This window comes from Panthera onca, chromosome B3, assembly GCF_046562875.1.
Source record: "Panthera onca isolate mPanOnc1 chromosome B3, mPanOnc1 haplotype 2, whole genome shotgun sequence".
NCBI classification, from domain to species: Eukaryota; Metazoa; Chordata; class Mammalia; order Carnivora; family Felidae; genus Panthera; species Panthera onca.
In genome coordinates this window covers 35,190,206-35,214,023 of record NC_138344.1, presented here as the reverse complement: position 1 = coordinate 35,214,023, position 23,818 = coordinate 35,190,206, and the positions used below count along the sequence as shown (strand labels likewise).

Here is a 23,818-nt window from a genome sequence, read left to right as displayed (position 1 = left end):
TGATGCTGTCCTTCTCAGTGCGTCGTGTCAGGCGGGGGGCATGATGATGACCGGTCCCCTCGCTGGTGAGTTTGGCCTTGATCATTTGGTTCAAGTGGGGTCGGCCAAGTTTCTCCGCTGAAAAGCTATTATCTTCCCCCTTCACAAAGTGTTAAGTATCTTGTGAGAACATTTCTTGAGACTATGTAAATATTTTGTTTCTCATCACACGCTTGCTCACCAATTTTAGCATCGGGGCCATCGTCCTTGCCTGAAGCACTTATTGCTATGGTGGTTGCCAAAGGTGATTTTTCTGATTCCAACATTCCTTCTGTATTTCCTGGTTGGAATCCTAGAAGAGTTTCCCTTCTTCTCATTTATTTATATCAGTTTAAATTTTTTTTTTTAATGCTTGTTTATTTTTGAGAGAGAGTGACGGCGTGAGCAGGGGAGGGGCAGAGAGAGAGAGAGAGAGAGAGAGAGAGACAGAATCTGAAGCAGGCTCCAGGCTCCGAGCTGTCAGCACGGAGCCCGACGCGGGGCTCGAACTCTCCAACTGCGAGATCATGACCTGAGCCGAAGTCAGACGCCCCACGGACTGAACCACCCAGGCGCCCCTATTTATATCCGTTTAGACTTAAGGATTCTTTCTTAACTGCGAGTTAAAATCTGTTAGTGTAATTAACTAATTATAACATTTTATTATGAAATACTTGTAGATTCCCGGGAAGTTGCAAAGATAGCACAGCCCCATATACCCTCCACGCGGTATCTTGATGGTTGTATCGTACCTCACAACAATACAACATCATAACTGGAAAATGCCACTGGTGCAAGGTATGTGAATAGTAAATTCATGCCCTCACTGCAGTCAAGATACAGACCTGTTCTATTCCTGCAGAGTTCTCCCCTGTGCTATTCTTTTACAGTCACGCCTCACCCTCTCCCCACCATCCCTAATCCCCAGCGACCACTATTTTGTTCTCCATCTCTGTACTTTTGTCATTTTCCAGACTGTTCTATGCATGGAGCCTACAGAACATGACCCTGTGGGGCTGGGTTTCTTTGCTCTGTGTATCATCCTGGAGATCCATCCACATTGCTGGGTGTGCCAACATCTTACTCATTTTCATTGCTGAGTAGTAGTCATGGTGTGGATGTAGCAAGTTTGTTTAACCATTCGCCAGTGGAAGACACTTGGGTCGCTTCTGGTTTGTGGCTATTACGCATAAAGTTGCTGCGAACGGTCACACCCAGGCTTTGTGCAGACATGTTTTCACTTCACAGGACTAAACGCCCAGGAGGGCAGGTCCCTGTGGATATGGTGAGCGTACGTTTAGACTTTTAAGAGACGGTCAGATTTCTCCAGAGGGGCTGCTTCATCAGCACTGTGTGAGGAATCCTTTTCCCTGCCTCCTCACCAACGTTGGCATTGTCACTATTTTTAAATTTTGTCTCAACATTCTGATAAGTATGCGTTGCAATCTCATTGTGGCTTTAATCTGCATTTCCTTAATGGCTAATGATGCTGAACATCTCTTCAGGTACTCCTTTGCCATCCGTATAGTTTCAGCGAAATGTCTCTTCGTGTCTTTTGCCCATTTTCTGATCGGGTCATTTTCTTTCTTGCTGTCGAGTTCCGAGAGTTCTTTACACGTTCTAGATATAGAAGTCCTTTGTCAGGTACGTGGTTTGCAAATCTCTCTCCCTCATTCTCTGCTTTAAGGCCCAAGTTGCCCTTGTTGGTTTGTAAAAGCAAGTTTTCACGTACTCATCTGACAAATTGTTTTCTAGCCCCTACCATCTGCCGGGCACTTGTCTGGGAGCCATAGATGAGACAGATAAGATGGGGTCTCTGCTCACGAGGGGCTCACAGGCCAGTGTTGGGGTGTGGAGCAGAGGGAAAAAAAACCAGATCATTTCAACACAACACAGTCAATGGCATAAGAAGGCATGGATGGATGTGGTGCGTGGTAGGAGGGACCAGGAAGATCCGCCAGGGAAGGTGGGAAAGTTGAAAGGACGAGTCTCCTCCTAAGTGGCAGGCAAGGAGGCCACGGGCATTCGGAGCAGAAACAAAAGAGCTTGTGCATCTGTGGCTGAATCATTCAGAGTTCATGACAGCAGGGCTAGGAGGCCAGAGGGCACTATCGGGTGAGTGCTTGGGAATTTCTCAGAGTTGGGTAGCCATCTTGGAAGGCACTCCCTGCTCATGTGACCATGGGCTAGATACTAACTCTTCTCAGGCTCAATTTTCTCACAGGCACAAGTGAGTTTAGTAGTGCCCACTTCTCAGATCCCAGCAGGGTTAGAAATAATATACATAACGCATCTAGAACAGTGCCAGGGAGATAGAATTAGGTGTTTCATGAACATTAGCCTTGGCAAATTTTTTTTGGAAAAACAAAGGAAGTTTGAAGATTGGCTTGCAGGAGGGAACCCCGCCAAGGTCCTGCCCCTTCCCAAGGATCTCTCCCTACCGTGGTCCTGCCTGAAGGAAGGGGCGAACCTCCTCCTGTCTACCTCAGGTCCATCTCCCCATGCCTGGGACCACAGCCTTGCATCTTTCTGGGACTAGGAACCATTTAGACACACTTTTGGCTCCTTCCCAACAGCGCTTAAACCTCCCCAGTCCATCAGGCAATCGCTGGCCTTTCTTTCTCAGCCACCTTTCCAGGAAGAGCTGTTTATTTTCACCATCTCCACTCTCCCCCCTCCCTCTTCTTCACTCAGTGTGGTCTAGCTCCCTGCCCCCACCCCAGGGACTTCCCTGGTCAAGGTCATTGTGGCCTCTGTGACACAGACATGATTCACTCTCTCTCTCTCCCCCAGTTTCCCTGCAGCATTTGAGAAGGTTGACCACTTCCCCCTTCTTGAGACATTCTTCTGGCTTGGCTTTTAAGATGGTGCCCATGCAGGATGTTTCCCAGGGTCCTTGTGGGAGCCTCTCCTGAACTCCTTGGTATGCTCCTCTTACTGTACCTTCTACTAAGGAGAGGTGTCCCCCGGGTTCATCCCTCAGCTCTCTGTCCTCACTCAACATGCTTGAGCTCCTTCCTGGTCCTTCCCTGATCCCCATCCATGCCTTCTGTTAGCTTCTTCAGTCTGGGGGTCTCAGGTATCTATTTTCCCACTCTCAGACCTCTCTCCTGAACTCCAGACCACTGGGTCCCACTGTCTATGGAATATCTATCTACCCCTCAAACTCAACGTGAGTGAAGTCAAGTCCCCCCAACCCTTCCTTAGACTGACTCCTCCTCCCCCGATTCCATCTTCCACTGAACAGCACTACGATCTTCCAGCCATCAAGAACAGGCTGATACAACACAGGGAAAACGGTGATGGAGAGGTGAGTGGTAAGTTCAGTGTCCACTGATGCACCAGGGGACCCTGAGGCAGAGATGTCAGGGAGCAGATGTCAGTGTGTGACTGGAGTCGGGGAGAGGGATCAGGGCAGGAGACAATTCGATGATGTTCCCACTGAGCCAGGAGCAGAGCCAAAGGCCTGGCTGGAAACTCCACCTTTTCCCAGGAGGCCCCCCCACCCCGCCCCAGCTTGGTTTCACTTGTAGGTTCAGGCCTCCCACCTCTATGCTTGAGAGTCCAGGGTATCTGCAAGGGCAGAGAAGGAAGGAAGGAGGGGTTCTGCTTGGTTAAGCAAGGGGAAAGGGGATAGCCAAAGAGAGGGAACTGGGAGGCTACAAGTAAAAGTAGCTCCAGGGGAAGGGGGGGTGGGGGAGGTACAAGAGTAGAGGCCAAAACAAGAAGTGAACTTGACATATTTATGTGGTTTGAAAAGGAGAGATTGAGTTACTCTCCACCTCACTCCTCATCGTGAATCTGTGAATTTGCACTTCCTGCCTTAATCTGAGAAGGTGGGGGCCAGGAAGAAGGGGGGGGCACTAGTGATAACCCCGAGATCCACAACAACAACAAAACAGAAATAAATGAAAATAACCTCTGGCAGGTATGGAGTGGAGAAGGGACATTTGTCAGGCAAACAAACAAAACTGCAGGCAGTTGGGTGTCTTAATTGACACTCAGCAGATATTTATTGAGAACATACTAGTACTCAGCACGTCAGATACTTACCACATTTTATCTTCGCTGCGGTCATGTGCACTACATTTTTATCCCCATTTTGCAGATGAGGAAACAGACTCAGAAAGATTACTCAACTTGTCTGTGGCCACCCAGTTCAGAATGTCGACAGTGTCTGATTCTGGTGCCCATGCTCTTTTAGTTGTTTTGTGAAATGTTTATGTTATTTCTTTTTTAGAGTTAAAGTGTACAATCATGCAGTTTAAAAAGTTGACCAGGTCAGGGGTGCCTGGGTGGCTCAGTTGGTTACGTGTGTGACTCCGGCTCAGGTCATGATCTCACGGTCCATGAGTTCGAACCCTGCGTCGGGCTCTGGGCTCTCAGATCAGAGCCTGGAGCCTGCTTCAGATTCTGTGTCTCCCTCTCTCTTTGCCCCTCCCCACTCACCCTCTCTCTCTCTCTCTTTCTCAAAAATAAATAAATATTAAGAAAAAAAATAACTCGTTCTGCAAAGTTTATTAAGGCAAACAGCATTCACCAGCATCCTTCTTTCATAGACAAGCACTTGGAATTGTTTAGATGATTTCATCTAATACTTGGATTCATAACTCTATATAACATGTTTGCATGACTATTTCTTGATATTTCTGTTTTAGGCATTGTTGATTGACTTTCCATTCTGGGACAGTAAGGTTTGGCTCTTCCCCTCACACACATATACACCTGGTACACACATGCACAGGTCCTAGCCTCCACCCTCCCCATACAGTCATAGAGTTAATTTCTTACATCAGTAGTCAGAGCTGACATTATTATGATGAAATAACTACTACTGCTTAAGAGCGGATTTCTGTAGTAAGATTCCTTTCTCTTTCCTGACACCTTTTGTGTTTTTTGGAGTTGATAGTTGCTTTTGTTTTTCCTGTTGCTTGCACAGTTTCCTATTACTTTATTCATTCAATATTCAAAATGGTCATTTTGGTTTTCTGAAGAGAGTAGACACATTGCTGCACATCAATTCTTCTATTTGTTTAATTTCCATGAACAGGGTTTCATGGGGTTTTCTTATCTTCTCCAGTTGAGACTGGCTACCATCTCTGCCTGGGTCATGACTGTCATCCTGGCCTCTCATAATCATCACTGGGGGATTCCCTTTTCATCTATGTCTGTTTTATGGTTTCCTCTTTCTTAGTGCCCCCCCCCCCCATTTTGGTTGATATCTCCATTTTTCAGCAGTTTTCTGATCAAAGTATGCAGGAGTAAAGTTTTAAAACCCATGGATCTTTCTTCTCGGGCTACTCTTTTCCCTCAGAGAAGAGGCTTCCAGTGTCTTGCCTAGAGGATGTACATCTAGATGCGGGTTACTGGGATCAACTGGGAGAAGATGGCTCTGGTACCTCAACATTTAGCATACAAATGTTCTCTTAGTCCCCATTTTCAGTTCAGACCTTCACCTTCAGCTGGGCCTCATATGCCTCATCTTGCTGCAGAGATTCCCTCTTGTCTCCAGGCTTCAGCCATGGGAAGAAATAGTTACCCAGCTATAAGGAGCAGAGGGAAAGATCTGGAGTTATAATTGCCTCTGGGTAAATTGCCTTCACTCAGTAATCTTTACGTCTGCCCTCTCTCCTCACTTGCTTCCAGAAGTACCTGGTGCTGCCAGTTCCTGAGGCTTTTGTGGGTTGTCCTGGGTAAATCAATTTGGTTCTTAGCCTTTCCTACTACCAGCTTAGGAGTGCTTCATAGTTCTCTTTCTAAACTGGTTACCACTTCTCTACCTGCTGTCCAGCTTTGCAAATTTTGTGACTCTTGTCTCTTCTCTTGTTTTCCCCATTCTTATGGGTTTGTGCCTTCAAGATGCTTGTGTTCACTATCTTTCCCTGGGAATCCAAGGCCATTTCTCCCTCCCCATACACAAGTATCTAGTGCTCAAGAGTGGGCAGGTCTTGCATACATGAGTCACTTCTCAGCCTCAAGAGTTTCTCAAGAGAGAGGAAATGAGCTTCTTGGTGTGAAATCAACACATTTCCCACACAGGAGTCAAGATACCTGAGATGCAGAATGACTCGCTCATTATCTTCCTGAGTAACCTGGAGCAAGCCATCTCACCATTTTTGCTGAATCTGTGTTCCTGTCAGTAAAACAAAGCAAATGGCACCTGCAACCCTGCATGAAGATAGTGAGAATCAAGCGAGATTATGGGAGATACAGCTCTCTGCACAGTTTCAGGCACCACACAGATATCTGAGATTAAGATTCCTGGTCTCTAATTCAGGAAGCAGCTAGTAAGTACCTGTGCTAGGTCCTCAGGATTCAAAGATGAGAAAGCAGGTCCTTTTCCCTAGAGAAGCTCATGGCACAGCAGAGGAGGCAGATGAATAAGGACTGAACAAGGCAGGTGCACAAGGAAGGGTTATACCAGTCGGAGGAGAAGAAGGTGTCCAAGATAGAAAGACTGGTATGAGCAAAGGAAAAGAGGCCTGAATCTGCAAGGCAGGAGCAGAGAGCTGCAAGATCATGGGACTGGGGCTATGTGGCTGGGTTGGGGCTGCCTTATGCCTGCTATCTATGCCATGCTCTTTCTCTGTGAGCCAGAGAGGGGGTTGACCCTGGAGAGTGGCCTGGTTGAATCTGCTTGAGGGAAGGTCACTTCTGGCAGTGAGATGAGGGGTGGCTTAGAGAAAGGCCAGTTGAGCTCAGAGGTCTATCAGGATGCAGGAGGGTGATGTGGCCTCAAGGAAGTCAGGAGCAGGGGAGATGGAGAGGAGACTATGGGCTTCAAGAGATATTTAAGAGGCCAACTCACCAGGACTTGGTAATCGACTGCGAAATTTAGGGGATGAGAAAATTTGAGGAGTCTAGACTGACTCAGGCCTCCAGCTCTGATGGCTGGCGGGCCAGCAGAGCTGTTCTCCAAGCCAGGGGTGTAAAGGAGGAAGGACGGTCTGCTCAGAGGAAAACGAGAGAAGGTAAAGGGTTTTAATGCGGACATCTGGAGTGTCACAGATCTGCGCAACACAAGAGGGGGTGACAATGAGGGAGCTACAAATGTGAGTCAGGAAAAAGTCTATAGAGATATTAGCCATCTGGGCATCAGTCACTCAAACGTAACCACCACCCACATCATGACCGTCAATTGCACCATCATCGCTATATCATTGTCACCATCACCAGCCCTCTACCACCATTACTGTCACCCCCACGACTATCACCACCCCCACCACCATCCTGATCTTTGAAGATTAGTTCCCTTCCCCCCATCTTCTCAGAAATTATCATCTCTTCCAGGACAGGAATCACCTGGGTCCCATGCCTGCCCATGGCAGGTGTTCAGATACTATGAATATCATAGTCAACTGGTGACAAGTGGACCTCAGTGTCCAGAAAAACAGAGTCACTGGCTCCTTGCGCACCTCCTCCAGCCTGCCCAGGGTGTCATTTGAGTGCTTCCTGCCTTCATCCTCATCCAGGCCTTGTGTCGGAAGAGACCGCGGTCTGCCATTAACTCAGCCACATAGACCAGGCCAAGGTGCACCCAACTTCTCAGAGTGGCCAGACTAGTGTGTGCTGCCCCGACCTGCTTTAATCAGTTGGTAACGAGCACAGAAGTCTCCCACTCTGCTCTCTGTCCCTGGCCACACTTTCACGCCCTCCACGCTCTGAACTTCATCCCCCAGAGAGGCCCTCCTTTCTCGACTTCCCACCAGCCTTGCCCCGGTCTTCTGGATACCCTGCTTCATAATCTGCGCTCCCCTCCAGCTCCCCCTGGGACATGGCTGTCCACTAAGGCCACTTCCTCTTACGTGGCGCTCTGATGCAAGGAACCTCCGTGGTGATGTGTTTGTGTAGTAAGCTCCTTGGTCTTCCTTAAGATTCTCTCGGGTTCCCCTTTAGCCAGAATCATGCCTCATCTCCTCATAGAAGCGTGTTCTCTCGGGGCGCCTGGGTGGCTCCGTCGGTTGAACGTGTGACATCGGCTCAGGTCACGATCTCGCGGTTCGTGGGCTCGAGCCCCGCGTCGGGCTCTGTGCTGGCAGCTTGGAGCCTGGAGCCTGCTTCAGATTCTGTGTCTCCCCCTCTCTCTCTGCCCCCTCCGCTGCCCGCACTCCGTGTCTCTCTGTCTCTCAGTAATAAATAAACATTAAAAAAATTTTTTTTTAAAACAAAACTCTCTTTTCGGAGTTAGGCATCAATACACCCTAGCTGGGTGGCCATGGGCAAGCCACTGACTTCTCTGAGTCTCAGCTTCTTCATGTGTAAAATGGGAATAATACCTCCTCATTTTTTAGGGCTGTCATCGACTTCGATGACCTGGTGTAAGTCAGTCAACCGGGACATTGCCTGACACATCCCAAGTGTTGGATACGTTGTCATTCCCTCTTTATTTCCCTACCCTCCAGCCTCCAGGGCTCGTTTTTGTCATTGTTATCTGTGGTCTTGTCTAACCTATCCTTGTTAGGCATGGCATGAGAGCAGAGAGCGCCTCCTGTATGCTTTCAAATCTCCCAGAGCTCTGTGGCCCTAGGAGGGGCTCCATAAATGTTGGCTAAATGACCGAATTGAGTCGGTGGCTGTGCAGCAGGTGCAATCCCTCGCTCATTTGTGACATAACCTTCAAGAGAAGAGAAAGAACATGTGAGATCCTTTTGTGCATTCTGCAACCAAATGAGCCTGGTGTGGGGTGGGGGGGGGGGGACATTGGCACCCTGCCCCCATCCAACTGTGCAGAATTAACAGGGCTGGTGGGATCGAAAGCAGTGTGGGTGACGCAGACGATGAGCTGTTTCCACTGGGGCGTGGATGGGTCTGCACTAATCAGGGGAGGCTTCCCAGGGAAGCTGAGATGGAAGCAGACTGCACACCAGAATCACCGGGGGGCTTTGAAAACCCAGGGTCCACGAGCCACACCCGGGCCAATTAAATAAAGATCGCTGGGGGTGGGAGCCAGACATGAGCAATTTTTACAGCTTCCAGGCGACTTGTGCAGCTGAGTTGGAAAGCCTGTGGGTGAGAGGCTGGTTGCAGAAGACTGGGGGGGTTGGGGGGGGACACTGTTGGCCCCGAAGGTGTGATGCAGATACCCAGGAATGTCACCTCCCTCCTCTCCCCTGCAGCCCGTCTTCTCCTTTACTGGTCTTTCTTCCTTCCTTCCTTCCTTCCTTCCTCCCTTCCTTTCCTCCTCCCTCCCTCCGTTTCTTTCTTTCTTTCTTTCTTTCTTTCTTTCTTTCTTTCTTTCTTTCTCTTTTTTCTCTTCTTTCTTCCTTCCTTCTTTCTTTCTTTCTTTCTTTCTTTCTTTCTTTCTTTCCTTCTTTCTTTCTTCCTTTCTTTCCACTCACCTCCAGTTCCCTTTCGCAGCTGACGAGAGGGAACATCTCCTTCCAGCGCCTGCATTAATAACACTGTGTATCCCCGGGGAGATTAGGAACCTCTCTGTGTTCAGAGCCCCCTGGCTCATCAAAGGCCGAGGGCGCAGGGAGGGGACGGGCGGGATTTACACGGGTAACTCCAATTAAGACAAATGTCAGCTCCCTCTCCGCAGGCTGCGGGTGCTCTCGCCCCACCGTGCGGCGGGGGCCTGGTGTGGGAGAGCAAGACTGTTTTTGCTGTAACTGTCAGGCTCTGAGAGAAGCAGCCAGAAGGAAGCAAAAGGAGAGCAGGAGCAGGAGGGCCATCCTGGCACAGATACCCTCCCGGGCCCTGGGCGGTTCACAAGCCCCTCCTCCCCAGCATCATCCCTCAGGGCGCCGCTTTGGAAACACAGGGGGCTGTGTGAGAAGCCTGCTCCAGGGACCCCCCAGGATCGGCTGTTGGTTTCTCTGAGGCTGCTCCAGGGCTCCCATCCGCTGGAGGGTAGAGCCCCTCCTATACAAAGGAGGGAGGATCCCTAGAAATGCAGAGTCTCAGGCCCACAGCCACTCCTCCCAGGGCAGAGCCTGCAGGTTAACAAGATCCCCAGTGACTGGGACACCCAGTAAGGGTGGAGAAGCTTGCTCTCTTTCTTGCAAATCTGGACTCTGAGGGAAGACAAAACTGTCGCAGCATCATGAGGACGGGGAGAGGCTGAACTGACGGGGGGCTCGAGGCCTGGCCCTAGCCAGGACCTTCCGGATCATCCTGGCCGGGCCATCCTGGCACCCAGTTTCCCAGTCTCTGTACAATGGGGACAAGGATGGCCTCACGCGGGACCAGCAACTCATGGAAATGGAGGTCGTGATGGTGATGGAGGCACAAAAAATGAGGCAGCGCGTATGAGGCGCTTAAGATGTCCCTGGACTATGCTAATGGAGTTATGTAAATTACTCACCTTTCACAGAAACGCTGTTACTAATCCCCATTTACAAATGGGGAAATGGTGGCCCAGCAAGGCAAAATAAAATAGTTGACCCAGGCGTATACAGGTAGGAGGCTGGAGGGCACTGAAACCTATTGCTTAAGGATTGTGCATTCACCGAAGCTTTCCCAAAAGCAAAGAAGGCTTTCCTTTTCCTGGGCATCACGGGACTGCCTCCAAATGGTGGTGATACCACCCTAGAGGTAACCGAATTCACCCTATGACAAGCCAGAGAGCCGGGTCGCCAGCTCTGTAAGATCGCCCGTGGCCTGTGACCCTGTTCACATCACTCACGTGAGTGGTGGGCAAGGTTCTGTCCTGGCTCAGCTTCCTGTCATTCCCACAAAACTTCTTAGGTCGGGAGAGAATAACAGCGTGAGCTCTCTGAGAGCTACAGAAACGAAGCCATGGTCAACAGTGCACCGTGGAATCAAGAGCCCAGCGTTCAAATCCCAATTCTGCTATTCCTTGTGGCCCCGGGCAGTTTACTTTACCTCCGTGGGCCTCGGTTTACGCCTCTGTAAAATGGGAGTAGTAAAAGCGTGCTTCCTAAATGTATTGAAAAGATAACCTATGGTTCCTTTAGAGGCTCTAGAACAACGTCCGGCAAGGAGCAGGCACTCAGTAAGGGGCAAGTGCTCTTTCCCCCGCCCTCCTCCTCCTCTTCCTCCTCCCCCTCCTCCTCCTCCTCGGCAAATTCTTCCCTACAAGAGAACCCTATGGACAAAGCAGAAAGGTTCTAGTACCACGGATATCAAAGAGGGATTAGCCTGAGCTCATGAGCCAGCAGGCTGTCTTGGGGCTCAGGGTGCCCACGGGTATGTGTGGGTTTGGAATGGGCATGGGGTTTTGGAAAGCCCTGTAATCAGTGGCCAACGGGCTAGCACAATACCAGAGGGTTGCCAAATTATCTGGAGAAACAGATTCTTGGGGTTTTATTTAAACTACTTGCAATAGGCAGTACTCCTAGAATGTTATTTCCGTCTTTCTCTGCTGTCTTGACCAGCGTGCCCTGAGCCTCTTTGTGGCGGCTTGTAGTCACGACCCTCCAGTGTGCCGTGTGCCCCGCGTTGTGATCCAGGGTGCCCTCGGGGACCCTGGACCGAAGGCAGAGCCCCGCGCGGCCGCAGGTGGTCAAGAACCGATCTACCATGGCTGTGCCCTTGTTGTTCCGACAGCGAAGGCTTCTGTTAAAATGGAAACATCCGAGTGGGAAACACAGTAAGACACCGTGGCCCATGACCTTCGAGTGAGAACTGATTTCTTGGATTAACAGCTGGTATTTAGCCAAGGCCTCCGAGGTGGGGGTGGTCTCAGTTTAGGAAGCAATGAGAGGAAAGAGGGGCAGGAGTGGGCTTGGGGCATCATCGGGTGTAGACAGGCAGGGATTCAGACCCTCCCTGTGGATTTGGTTGTTTAGAAGGGGCCCCAGTTAGGGGGGCTGAGGAGTGAACTTCCCTTGTCATCACTGAGAACATTCTGGGATCCAGGGAGAGGAGTGCCGGTAAGCGGGTACAGACAGCAGAGGCTTCAACGCCGACTGAGGGCCATGAGGCCCCGCTTCCCACAAGAGAACATTCCCTTTGCTCAGCCCCACGCATGAGGCCCCCTCTTGCTCTGTAGAGCAGCCTGTATCTCTATCTCTATTTTTATCTATACAAACAGCCTCTTTAAGCCAACAGTTCACATGAAGACATGGAAAGCATGTGCATTAAATCTGCAGATGACTCAAAGCTGGAGGGGATGAGAGAATTAAGGTTCAAGATGAGCTCGGCAGTCGAGAATGCTGGGTCGAAAGCAACCAGATGAAATTTGACATCAATAAATCTCACGTCTTGAATGCCGTTTCCAAAAAGTCAGTTGCACAAGAACGGGACGGGGGAGACCTGGCTTGACTGCAATTCACATAAAAAAGATGAGGAGGTTTGAGTCCGCCTCAAGTTCAACGTGAGCGAGCCAGCCGAGTGAGGAGGCAGCTCGGGGAGGGAAAGGAAGCGTCCAACAACATCCTAATGCTTCTGCTGCATTAACCCCTGGAGAGGGGGTGGGAGCGCGGATGGAGTGGGCCCGGGGGGGGGGTGGGTGGGGGGGGTGGGGGGGGGGGAGGGTTGGTGTCGAATGGCCTTGTCAGAGAGAGTCAGACCCGCAAGGGCTGATACTTACCGAGTACTCAGGACACAGAGGGGCGGACCCGTTTGCCCAAGTTCACACGGCCCGTGGGTGGTGGACCCATGCCCTTGATCGCTCCGCTCTGCTGCCTCTCTGTTAGACAACACCTTGTCTACTTTCTCTTCCCCATTTTACAGATGAGGAGACAGGACCGGAAGCGTGAGCACGATTTGTCCACCCTGGCCCGGTGAGTGAACTGCAGACTCAGGCCCTCCTGGGAGCCTCTCTTCGGGACTCTTTTCCTCTCCACTGTGCTGGGCGGCTGCCAGCCCGTCAGGGTGGCTGAATGCTTACCCTTAAGGAACCAAAGCCCGTGTCGAATTTTGTGTGGCGCTTATCGCACGAGGGCATCCACCCTGCTCTGCCTAGCAGACAGTGAAATGCTCCGGAGTTAGCTTTTTCTTTGTCACCCCCAGTCACGTTCAAGGTTAACAGTTGCCACGCCTAATTGAACCGCAGCGGGATATTTACCCTGGAGAGACCGTGAGACCCTGTATCGAGTGTCCCTGTTTATGTTTTTTTTTTTTTTTTTTTTTTTAATTCTTTTCCACTGAAACTGCTCATGGCCATGCCCCCGGCCTCTATTTCTTTCTAAATTGCCATGATTCACCAGGCTTTCACGTTAAACAGGACCTAAGCTGAGTGTCTGCTATGTGCCAGGCGCAGCACTGGGGCCGGTCACATAGGTCACCTTCGTTGAACTTCAAGACAGCACTGCGAGGTAGCTTATGATTTTGTGCATCTCACAGCTTCATAGGGCAACCGATCATACTGCTTTGCCTGTCTTCCGGGACATAGAAACTGGCATTTAAAACCTGGACAGTCTCAGGGGCATCCGGGTGGCTCAGGAGGTGGAGCGTCCAACTTTGGCTCCGGTCTTCATCTCGAGGCTCGTGAGTTTGAGCCCCGCATGGGGCTCGCTGCTGTCAGCGCAGAGCCCGCTTTGGATCTTCTGTCCCCCTCTCTCTCTTCCCCCTTCCCCGCTTGCACTCGCTCTCTCAAAAATAAATAAATCGTAAAAAGAAATAAAAGTAAAACCCGGGCAGTCTCGGACAACAGGGACAAGTTGCCCACCCCAGGCTTAGAGACGTTAACTGACTCGCTCCATGTCCCGAAGCCAGAGAGGGGCGGAGCAAAGGTCTCAAATCAGTTTCCCGGGGACCAAAGACTTCCTGGTAGAAACAAATGCAAAGTGAGAGTAACCACTCGGGCCCGTTCTCTCCCCTCTGCTTCAGGCTCCTGGAAGACTTGCTTTGTTGATTTCCTTAGTTTCGGTTCTGTGTCAGAGGCCAAGTTCACAGAAATGTGAAACAAGGAGACGAATACCTACTTCCTAGGGTGGTGCCGAGCACGGAGTATTTAGAAAGAACACGAACAGTGCCCAGTGTGACAGGAGTTCAAGAAAGTCGTATTCCTTCCTTTTTACCTTGATTGCACTGCCTGGTGAGCTCAGCTGAGGTTTAGGGATGAGAGGTGAGTGGCACAGGGCTCCGATCGGTGAGAAGCTCAGCTGTCGCGTGCTGCAGTAGATGTGGGGGCTCGTGTTCGGAGAGGGGCGTCAATCAGCTAGAGCGTGTGGCCATGATGAAGGGAGGTGACCTCAGCGGCCAGGGGCCCACAAGGGAGGTCCCCCAAGAAATGAACAAAGGAACCAAGGAAGAAGAGAGAGTGGAAGGCAGACAGGGGAGCTGACTCCCAGCCTTCAAAAGGCTGACATGGGAAGTAAGATACTCAATCCTCGAGGCCCATCCAAGAGAGGGGGCAGGGACCACTGGGGGGCTCCGTCGGTTAAGAGTCCGACTCTTGGTTTCGGCCCAGGTCACGATCTCACGTGTGTGAGTTCGAGCCCCGCATCGGGCTCGGTGCTGACCGCGCAGAGCCTGCTGGGGATTCTCTCTCTCTCCCTCTCTCTCTGCCCCTCCCCTGCTCGCGCTGTCTCTGTCTCTTTCTCTGAATAAATAAATAAACTCTAACAAACAAAAAACAGGGGGCAAGGTTCCTGGGAGGCAACTCTGGCTGGCTGTCAGGACTTTGCAACGAGCAGATCGACGAAGGGAGCCTTCTCAGAGGGTGGTGGCCTTTCTTCCCGTCGCGGGAGGCATGCGAGGAGACTCTGGGTGACCATCTGCCGGGAGATTCTGCAAAGAGCATCCCTACAGCGTCTGCGACGCCGGGCTAGATGAGCACTCGGCTGTCTCCCAACCCTGGGACCCTCCAGCAGACGTTGGCTTTCTTCCCTACAACTGTAAATATTTGTGCATTCCCAAGTTATAAAGTGGAGCTCTTGGCTTGCAAAGGTCAGGACGAAAGGCTTGTTTGGGGAACAGTTTGCTGAGTGTTTCTTTAGGCTGCGTTTCCAAGCCTTCTTGTCATCTGTGTTTGGAGTGGACACAAGCTGCAAGATAATTTTTTCCCCCCCGTAGGGGAAGAATTGTTCACTAAGAACGGACGCAAGTGGAGATCATTCCAGAATGTGGAAGCAGACCCGAAAGGCAGGGACGCTTCTTCTATGTGGCTACAGTGTGTCAGATCAGCAGACGGGCTCCCCCACCCTATCTCTCGTGGTGTAGGTTCAGGGGTCTTTTGTCCCAGTGCATAGGGCTTCCTGGTGGGAGCTGGAGGGAGACAACACCTGTTTATGGCAATGGAGGTGGGCGGGAAGGGTTGCGTTCAGTCTGGCTTTGATGTTCGTAGCTGGGTGCCACTGAGTCTCAGCTTCTTCCCTAGGAGCCGGTGCAGGGGTGGAGGGGATGGCCAACCCCTACTCATCCTGCGAGACGCTGGGTCACCTGCTCCGTGAAACCTCCCGTGTCCTTTCCGGACAAAGTTTTGTTTTTTGTTGGTTTTCAGTTTGTTTGTTTTTTTTTTTTCTGTTTACTTTGGGGTTCTACGACATTTACACACTGATTTCTCGGGATATTTTTTGTTATCAGCCTGCATACGGGTCTCTCCCATGAGACCGGTGGGGTGGGGGGATCTCTGGAGCGGGCAGAGGCAGGTCATATCCAAGTTTATACTTACCAGCTACTCCGGTGTCTGGCACCTGGTGAGGCCTTCCAAAAACTGTTGCTGCCCACATGAATGGAAGGATGAAGAAATGAGAAAACCGGCCTGGTGGTCCTGAGAACTGACCCTGGGGGTGCTTATGGAGATACCGTTTCGACCTCAAGAGTCCCTACGCCTCTCTGCACCCCACGCCTGTCTCCCCTTCTTCTCCACACTGTTGGACAGACATCTCTCTTTCCCACTTCCCTAAAATGTCTTGGATTTGGAAAATAGCAACCGTTTAGGAAAATGGGTAATGACCAAGGGCTCAATCACGGAACGCGTGTAACTCCTGGAGTCCTAGTGAAATGTCAAGGATTTGATTAGAGCAAGCCCAGCCCCTGGTGACCTGAAGAAAATATGATCTGTTTGTCCTAGAGGGGGGGAAGAAGGATCACTCTTTATTTACAAACCCGCCCGCCTAATCCCCTCTGACAATATGGGAAGTCATGCTGCACGGCTGGAGCATTATTTCAGGGCTCCCTTAAGGAAGAACTATCTTCTACTCAATTAAAGCAAAGCCTGAACTTGCTCTGACCCCATCATTGCTCGGCCAGGAAAGCAGTCTTGGCTCCTTCCAGCGGGGTGGTTGCCCGGGCTCTGGGCCCGGTTCTTTTTCATCAGGACGTCTCGAGCATTTATTGGGGTGGAAACCATCCCTCTGCAGTTCCCTTCGGCCTGGCCCGGGCTTGGGTGCTAGGAGAGGAAGGGGGCGCCGAAAAATGAAATGGATGATGTATCCCAGCACCGCAAGCCCTCCCCCGGGGGGGCCACCTCTGCCCGCCCAGTTCTGGGTGGGGCCCCAAAGTCAGAATGGATGAGCGGCCCCCCCAGGGGTCCCCACCAGGCCCCTAAAAGGCTTTTAAGCCCCCACCTGTCTCCAAGGAGAACTCCGCTTCCCCTGTCCTGTTCTATGTAGGTCAGCGCCTCCAACTCAGGACCTGCCTGCAAAGTCCAGCCTCCGTCTGCAGGAACGAGCCGCACCATTATTTAGTGGAGACCAGACCAAGATACATGATCTCACTGGAAAAGCACACACTCTGAGAATCTCACCTCCCCCTCTCCCAAGCTGCACCGACTCCTGGGGAATCCGGAGGGAGAGGGCTTGGCCAGGCTGACTATATATAGCAAGGGGACATTAGCTGGAATCTTCTGTATAGGAAAGTGTAATTTTCTTTCTGCTCGTCTCAATTACAAAATAACAAGACTGCTAAAAATCCAATAGTATGAATGTCAATATTGGCGGGGACAGCCACAGGAAATTTAATTGCACAATGGGTGCCAGTTGAAGACGGTATGTGCTCCTTCTCGGCTTTTCTTAATTCTAATTAGGAATTTACTGATCTTACAGACTCACACGCAGAGGCTTGTCACCAGGCCAGGAATGGGTCCTAACAACGTTGGCTTCCTTTTCCGAGTCCCTGGCCTTTCCTTCGCCCCAAACGTCATCTCTGATTGGGGCTTGTAGCTGGTTGCGAACATCAGCTCTCCAGTTTCTTTGCCGTGTCAGAGGACCAGATGTTTTTTATTTGAGAGCAAATTGACACATTAAATTACACTGTGCAAACATTAAAGCCAGCCGCGGGTAAACAGGCCGAGATTCATTGAATTTTACGGGTCACAATAATGTTTATGTAATTTAACAAATTCCTGCCCCGCTGCTGAGTCTCTCCAAGAAGTATTAACTTAAGAAAGATGCGACCTGCCCAGAAGCTCCCCATCGCCCTCCACCCCCCACCTCTGCCTCTCGGAATTGGAGATCCGGGCATGAGCACGCCCCGCACGGAGCGAGGAACCACGGCTAGGTCTCTCTTGGTCCTCAAGACGTCTCCTAGCTGTCCACAGATACTTAGGAGATGCTCTTTTGGCCCTGGACGTCCCTTGGGGTTGCCTGTCCAGGATGCATCCGTTCCTTCTGTTGATAACAGCCCTGGGATTTTTCTCTAAGAAGCATCATTACATTCCCAGGTTCCAAGGTCCCTTTCCGGGGAGAATCCACTCCACGGCCCTGCCGCGGGGCCCTTGATCCAGGCCTGGCCAATCAGAGCATTTCATCCAGCCCCTGGCTGGTGATTGGGTCAGCCACGGGAACGTGATCAAACCCAGGCCAAAGAGCATCGGCCCCAGGACTTCTGCAGAAGCAGGCGGAACGAGGAGCTGCGGTCACCCTGGTCTTGTCGAGTGGCAACGGGGAAGTAGGGAGCTGCTGGGCCCCGTTTGCCCGCAGTTGGGAAAGGGCTACCTGGGAATTAGGCCAACACAGAAGGAAGCAAAAATGGAGAAGGGCACGTTCCCATGAGGTTTTCTGAGCCCCGGGATCCAGCGGTGGTTCAAGCTTACACGGGGGCTTTTTGGTTAGGTGAGTTGATAAATGCACCGGCTCGGTTAAGTCAGGTTGAGTTGAATTTTGGACACTTGCACAAAAAGGCCTTATTCCATGGGGCAAGAGATTACCCCACAGCACTCTGTAGGGACCAACGAGGTCCCCCTCCCCGCCCCCCACCATTTTCTACAACGCTGGCCTCGGCCCCGACGGGTGCGAATCTCTGATTCGCTACTGCTTTCCTTAGGCTCCCTCCGCCCTCCATTCCAGCCATCTTGTTCGTTCCTAAACATGGCCTGCTTTTCTCTCCTCCCTGCCTTCTCTTATTTTCCTCTTACTGTCTGCAGTGCCCTTCGCCTCCTCTATCTGTCCATCCTTCCAGGCCGGGCTTAATTCCGCTCCCCGCAAGGAAGCCCCCGTCTCTGAGCTCCCAGATGTGCCGTTTGGTATTGCTTTTTGTAGCATATGGTTGTTTCTTCCCTTCTGTTTCTTCGGAGCCTAAAAACTTCCTGGTACAGTGCTGGGCACATGGGATCATAGGTTGTTAGTATTTGAAAGTGTGGTAGAGGTTGTAAAGATCACCCTGCCCTCACAATCTACAGTTGAAGAAACCGAGGCCCAGAGAGATGAATTGACTTGCCCAAGGTCACACGGCTAGTTTATGGCCAGACCCGAAATGAAATTCCAGCTGAATGTTCTTTCCACAACAGCAAGCCCCATCCATTTGGTTGATTTATTTTCCAGTTAAGCATATGGACAGCCTGAATTGGGTTGGCATCTTACCATCTATTAATGGTACTGAGTCAGCAATGAGAAGAAAGAACGACGGACTTTTTTACCCAATCGAAAGATCTGGTCGCAACTTCCAGCTGGGCTGTGTGACCTTGGACCAGTCCTTTCACGTCTCTCGCTGCATGCCACGACTCCATTTTCGCAACTGCAAAAATGAGGTCTCTCGACTTGGGTCTGAGGGCACGTCTTATTTGTGAGGCGTCTTCCACTGATCGGTGGGGTTGCCCGCAGTGCTGTCTGGGAAGGATCTGAAGGGGCATCTGGGCTCGGGAGGAGGGAAGGCTATGACCTCTTAGCACGGCTCAGGAGCAACGGTCAGGGCGTGTGAGCGGGCACACCAGAGTTTTGAGGTCCCTTCCTATTCCGTCATTCTAGGTCATTTCGGTCCTGGTGACAGTGCAAATACAGAGCCCATGCATCCATCTTCAGGACCCCCTTTGTCATGTTCTGTCACCTGTGGCCTGCCCACTGTGTGTAGCCTTCATGATACCCTGAAACTTCTGGACTCAGAAACCCACCCACACCTCCCCCCACCCTCCCCCCCCGCCACAAAATTCACTCGGGCCCTACCCTGGATCCACTGACCAACTGAAATTTGGGGTGAACTTGGTGGGTCTAGCGTGGGTTGGGTCAAGTGCCAGAGAGAGACATGAAGTCGTGGAGAAAAGCTGATGGTCGGGGAACTCGGTGGGAGGTGAGAAACCTGCTTCCAGGTTTACAGTGTTTAGTATGTGGGAACAGACATCCTCCTCACACCTAAGGGGAAACAGGGACCTGGGGCCAAAACAACAACAACAACAACAACAACAACAACAACAACAACAAAAAGCCCACAACTGTGGTGTGGGCTCCCCTGGAGGGCCAGGGGCCTGGCTTTTCACTAAGAGCCCTTTCTGCCTCACTTTACCCATCTTTCAAGCAGAGAGCACAGTCCTAGTGCTTCCTGCAAGGTTGTTGAAATAATCCACTGAAATACTCTCTATAAAGTGCCTGGGACACAAGGCCTGGTAGTACTTCCCTCCCCTGGTGCGAACTCCAGTCCCCTCCAGTCTAAGCAGGTTCAGACATTCATTTAACAAGCCTGCTCCTGTATGCTGGCTGCTAGGGATGCGGAGATGAGCAAGACACAGGTTGCTTGGCTCTCTTTCAGTGGCAGGTGACAGGAATCAAATGCAAAGTAGTTATAGCAGGAGGGGGAAAAAAGCAGGGGGGGGGGCATCGATTGGCTCATAGAAGTAATCCTCCTTCAGGCACGGCTGCATCCAGGAGTCTAATTGGTCGTGTCGGGGTTTAACACTCACACACTCTCTGTCTTCATCTCTCAGACCTGCTGTCTCCACCTCACCGGAAAGATGGGCTGTTGGAAGCTGCTGGCAGTTTAGCAAACCCAGATCGGGTGAAAGGCAGGCTTCTTGGGTCCTGTGCGGGGAAGCATCTCCCCTTTTAGGAACACGAGTGGGGCGCACGCTGGGGTCGCTCTGGCCCTCTCCTGGGATGTGCTACGCAGCAGCCCTCCTGTCCCCGTGGCTGAGCAGGGGTGATCACAACTCCCGTCCCCGCCCGCCACCCTGTCCGCGGGCAGCGAGCCAGGGGCAGTGTAACCAGAGGTCTCTGGGTCTCTGGTTTTCTCAGGAGAACATAATAACGTGGTGCTGACCGCACAGGCGGTGGCCCCGGGCCGGCGGCAGAGGCTTCTGAGGCTTATGGTTTAGTTCAGTCCCTGCCAATGCCGACTCCTTTCTAACTTTAGAAATCCGTGGTTGGCTTTCCTTGCATCAAAGAAGTCAAAGTATTCAACTCTGGAGTGTGTGTATTTTTAAAACAACAACAACAACAACAACAACAAAATCAAAACAAAACCAGAAAGGGAGGAAAAAAACAAAACAAAACAAAAAATCCAGTGATCTCTCAGAGTCAAGGAGACTCAGCCCACAGATCCCCGAGCTTCACGGAAATGCCCCGTGACTGCGGTCAGCCCGAATTAAACATATCTCCTCTGTTTTTAAAGCTAAAAAAAAATTCAAAATGACCTTTAATTAGTAGACCCGGTTCTTTCCTTCCCATCAAAGCCCAGTGTTTCGCGCAGAGCTACATTTCCTAAAAAGGCCTGGGGCTGGGAGCTAAGTTCCCTCACCTTGCACGGGATAATGCCCTGCAAACAGGGCATTCCCGCTGGCCTCCAGGCTGTGCCGAGTGGGTGCTGGTGTGAGAGCAGAAGGGTGGCTTGAACCCTCAGGGAGGAGGGCTGCAGGTCCCCAGAGCCTCTGGATCTGCTCTGCTCCCTTACTAGCTGTGTCCTCTTGAGCAAGTGCCCTAGAAAAACTCTCTGGTGTCAGTTTTCCCATCTGTAAAATGGGGAAGCCCAGCTCGTGGCCAGCCCACCTCTTACCGAAAGATGTGGGCATTTTGAAAAGCGCCAGACCCTCCGCGAAAGGATGAAATTCTTTCTTCTCTATCGGATGCCTTGATTCCTCCTCCTCTCCCCTCCACTTGTTTTTTTTTTTTTTTAATTTAAACACCCCTCCCCCGTTTTCTCTTCTGTCTTGACCCATCTCCTGGGGAAGGAGGGGGGCGTCCCAAAAGGGCAGAACTGAATCTGTGTCGGCGTTGTCACTCACGCGGGGACTCTATTTGTGTGTTTTTCCAGGTCATCTGGCCTCCTCCCGCCCGTGGACACAAGGGCTGTAAGAAAGCATTAGTCCTTTTAGATCCAACTGGTGGTGCAGCCCTCCAGGAAATTTTCTTCTGCCGTCTAACCAAGTTGGCCAGACAACTTATCCTCTGATTAGGGGTCACGCATCATCCCAGGGGAATCATTAGTTTTTCCGAAGGCCATGGCAGTGGAGGAAGAAGGAAGAGGCTTAAAATAAAACACACACACACACACACACACACACACACGCACGCACACACACACACAGCAGACTAGCGGGTAACACCACCGATGGGCTCACACAGACTTCAGGATTCATTTATAGATGCTTCTTAAGCTGAAATGACTCGTTTGGGCAGCTGGGGACAGACAGGACGGGCCCACTAGCTCCCTCCTCCCCGCCCCTCCCTGGTCGGCTGACTCTCTCATTCCTCAGCTGTGGCTCATGCAGAGAAAGAAAAGCACTGACATTGGCCGTAGGACCCAGTCTGATCAAGCCTTAGGTCTGGGCACTTGAGGCTCCTGGAAGGTCAGGGTCCTAATGATTGGGTTTTTAACTTCCTTAGTTGTTTTATTTTGTTGTTGTTGTTGTTGTTGTTGTTGTTGTTGTTGTTGTTGTTTTTCCCATCGAGGCCCACTGTACCTATCTTTAAGGGGCAATTCAATCACTTTTGATACGCGTATTCCCGTGTCAACCAGGACATAGAACATTTCCATTGCCCCAGGAAGTTCTTTTGTGTCACCCAAAGGTACCACTGTTCCGATTTCTGCCAACGACCTGAATGCTTCCAATTACTGCCAACTCCAGTTCCAGTATACGAACATATTGCCATTGGTCTACCCCGTGCCACTGTATGTGGTCATTTCTCTCTCTCTCTCTTTTTTTTTTTAACGTGTATTCATTTTTGAGAGTTGGAGAGAGACAGAGCAGGAGCGGGGGAAAGGCACAGAGAGAGCGAGACCCAGAATCCGAAGCAGGCTCCAGGCTCCGGGCTGCCAGCACGGAGCCCGACGCGGGGCTCGAACCCACCGACCGTGAGATCACGACCTGAGCCTAAGTCGGACGCTTAACCGACAGAGCCACCCAGGCGCCCCATGTACGTGGACGTTTCTGTTTCCGGTTTCGGACTGTTGTGGATAAGGCCGCCGTGGGCATTCGTGTACACGTCATTGTGTGGACATCGGTCTTCATTTCTCCGGAATAAATACCTGGGAGTGGAATTGCGGGATCACGAGAAGGCAAATATTTAAATTTACGTGACGTAATTGGAGCGGTTGTACCATTTCGCATTCTTAATCAGTACCGTATGAGGGTTCCGGTTGTTCCTTATCCTCACCAGAGTTTCAGGTGGTGGGTCTTTGAATTTGAACCATCTTGGTGCATGAATAAGAATAATTCATCGTGGTTTTGGTTTGCATGTCTCTGGTGACTAATGATGTGGAGCACAGCTCCCAGTGCTGATTGGCCATTCATATATTTCAAAGCCACAAATACTTCCTTCTAGATTTTTTTCCAAAAACTGTACGGTCTTAACGTTTACCTTTATGACTATCCTATCCCTCAGATTAACGTTTGTGTGTGGTGAGAGGTAAGGGTCTACGTTTATTCATTTATTTATTTTACCATATATTTATCTGGCTGTTCAATATTTGTTGCAAAGACTTTGCCCCGTGAAATGGCTTTGGCACCATGGTTGGAAATCGGTTCACTATATGTATGGGTCTACTTCTGGTCTTTCTAGTCTGTTCCATTTACCTGTCTTTCCTTATGTCAATACCACACTGTCTTGATTATGTAGCTTGATGGTAAATCTTGAATCAGGTAGCAGAAGTTCTCTAAATTTGATTTCTTTTTCAGTATTATTTGTATTATTCCATATCTTTGCTTTTCCATATAAATTCTTCTTAAAAAAAGTTTATTTGGGAGAGAGAGAAAGAGAGCAAGTAGGGGAGGGGGCAGAGGGAGAGAGAGAATCTCAACATGGGGCTCGATCTCACAGCCTCAAGATCGTGACTTCAGCCGAAATCAAGAGTCAGATGCTTAACTGACTGAGCACCTGGGCGCCCCTCCATATAAATTCTTAATGACATGTTTCTTGTCATTTTCTGTGGAAATCTCTGTTGAGATTCTGACTGGGGTTGTTGTGATGTATAGATACATTTGGGGAGAATTGACATACTAACAATATTGAGTTCCATGAACATGAGATAGCTCATCGTTTATAAGATCTTTTTAAATGTCTTTCAGCAATGTTTTGTCATCTTATATATATTATATATATACTTATATATATACTTATATATAATATAATATATTATATATATACTTATATATAATATATTATATATATACTTATATATATATACTTATATATAATATAATATATATATACATATATATGTAATATATATAAGTATATAATATACTATATGTATATACTATATGTATATAGTATATTATATACTTATATATATTACAATATAT

General features: G+C 50.3%; 1 long non-coding RNA gene across 5 annotated transcripts; it reads left to right on the top strand.

Moving 5' to 3' along the window:
- Nucleotides 1-394: 394 nt before the first annotated feature.
- On the top strand, nt 395-19,192 carry LOC132668929 (uncharacterized). Of its 5 annotated transcripts, none has more exons than XR_013556359.2 (4): nt 395-3,328; nt 11,358-11,600; nt 12,017-12,298; nt 12,658-19,192. It is a non-coding gene; the product is annotated as an uncharacterized LOC132668929 (long non-coding RNA). The 5 variants fall into 5 exon arrangements; XR_013556361.2 differs by lacking the exon at nt 12,658-19,192 and having other exon boundaries at nt 395-2,941; nt 3,120-3,328; nt 12,017-12,399; XR_013556360.2 differs by lacking the exon at nt 12,658-19,192 and having other exon boundaries at nt 12,075-12,399.
- The last annotated feature ends 4,626 nt before the right edge of the window (nt 19,193-23,818 follow it).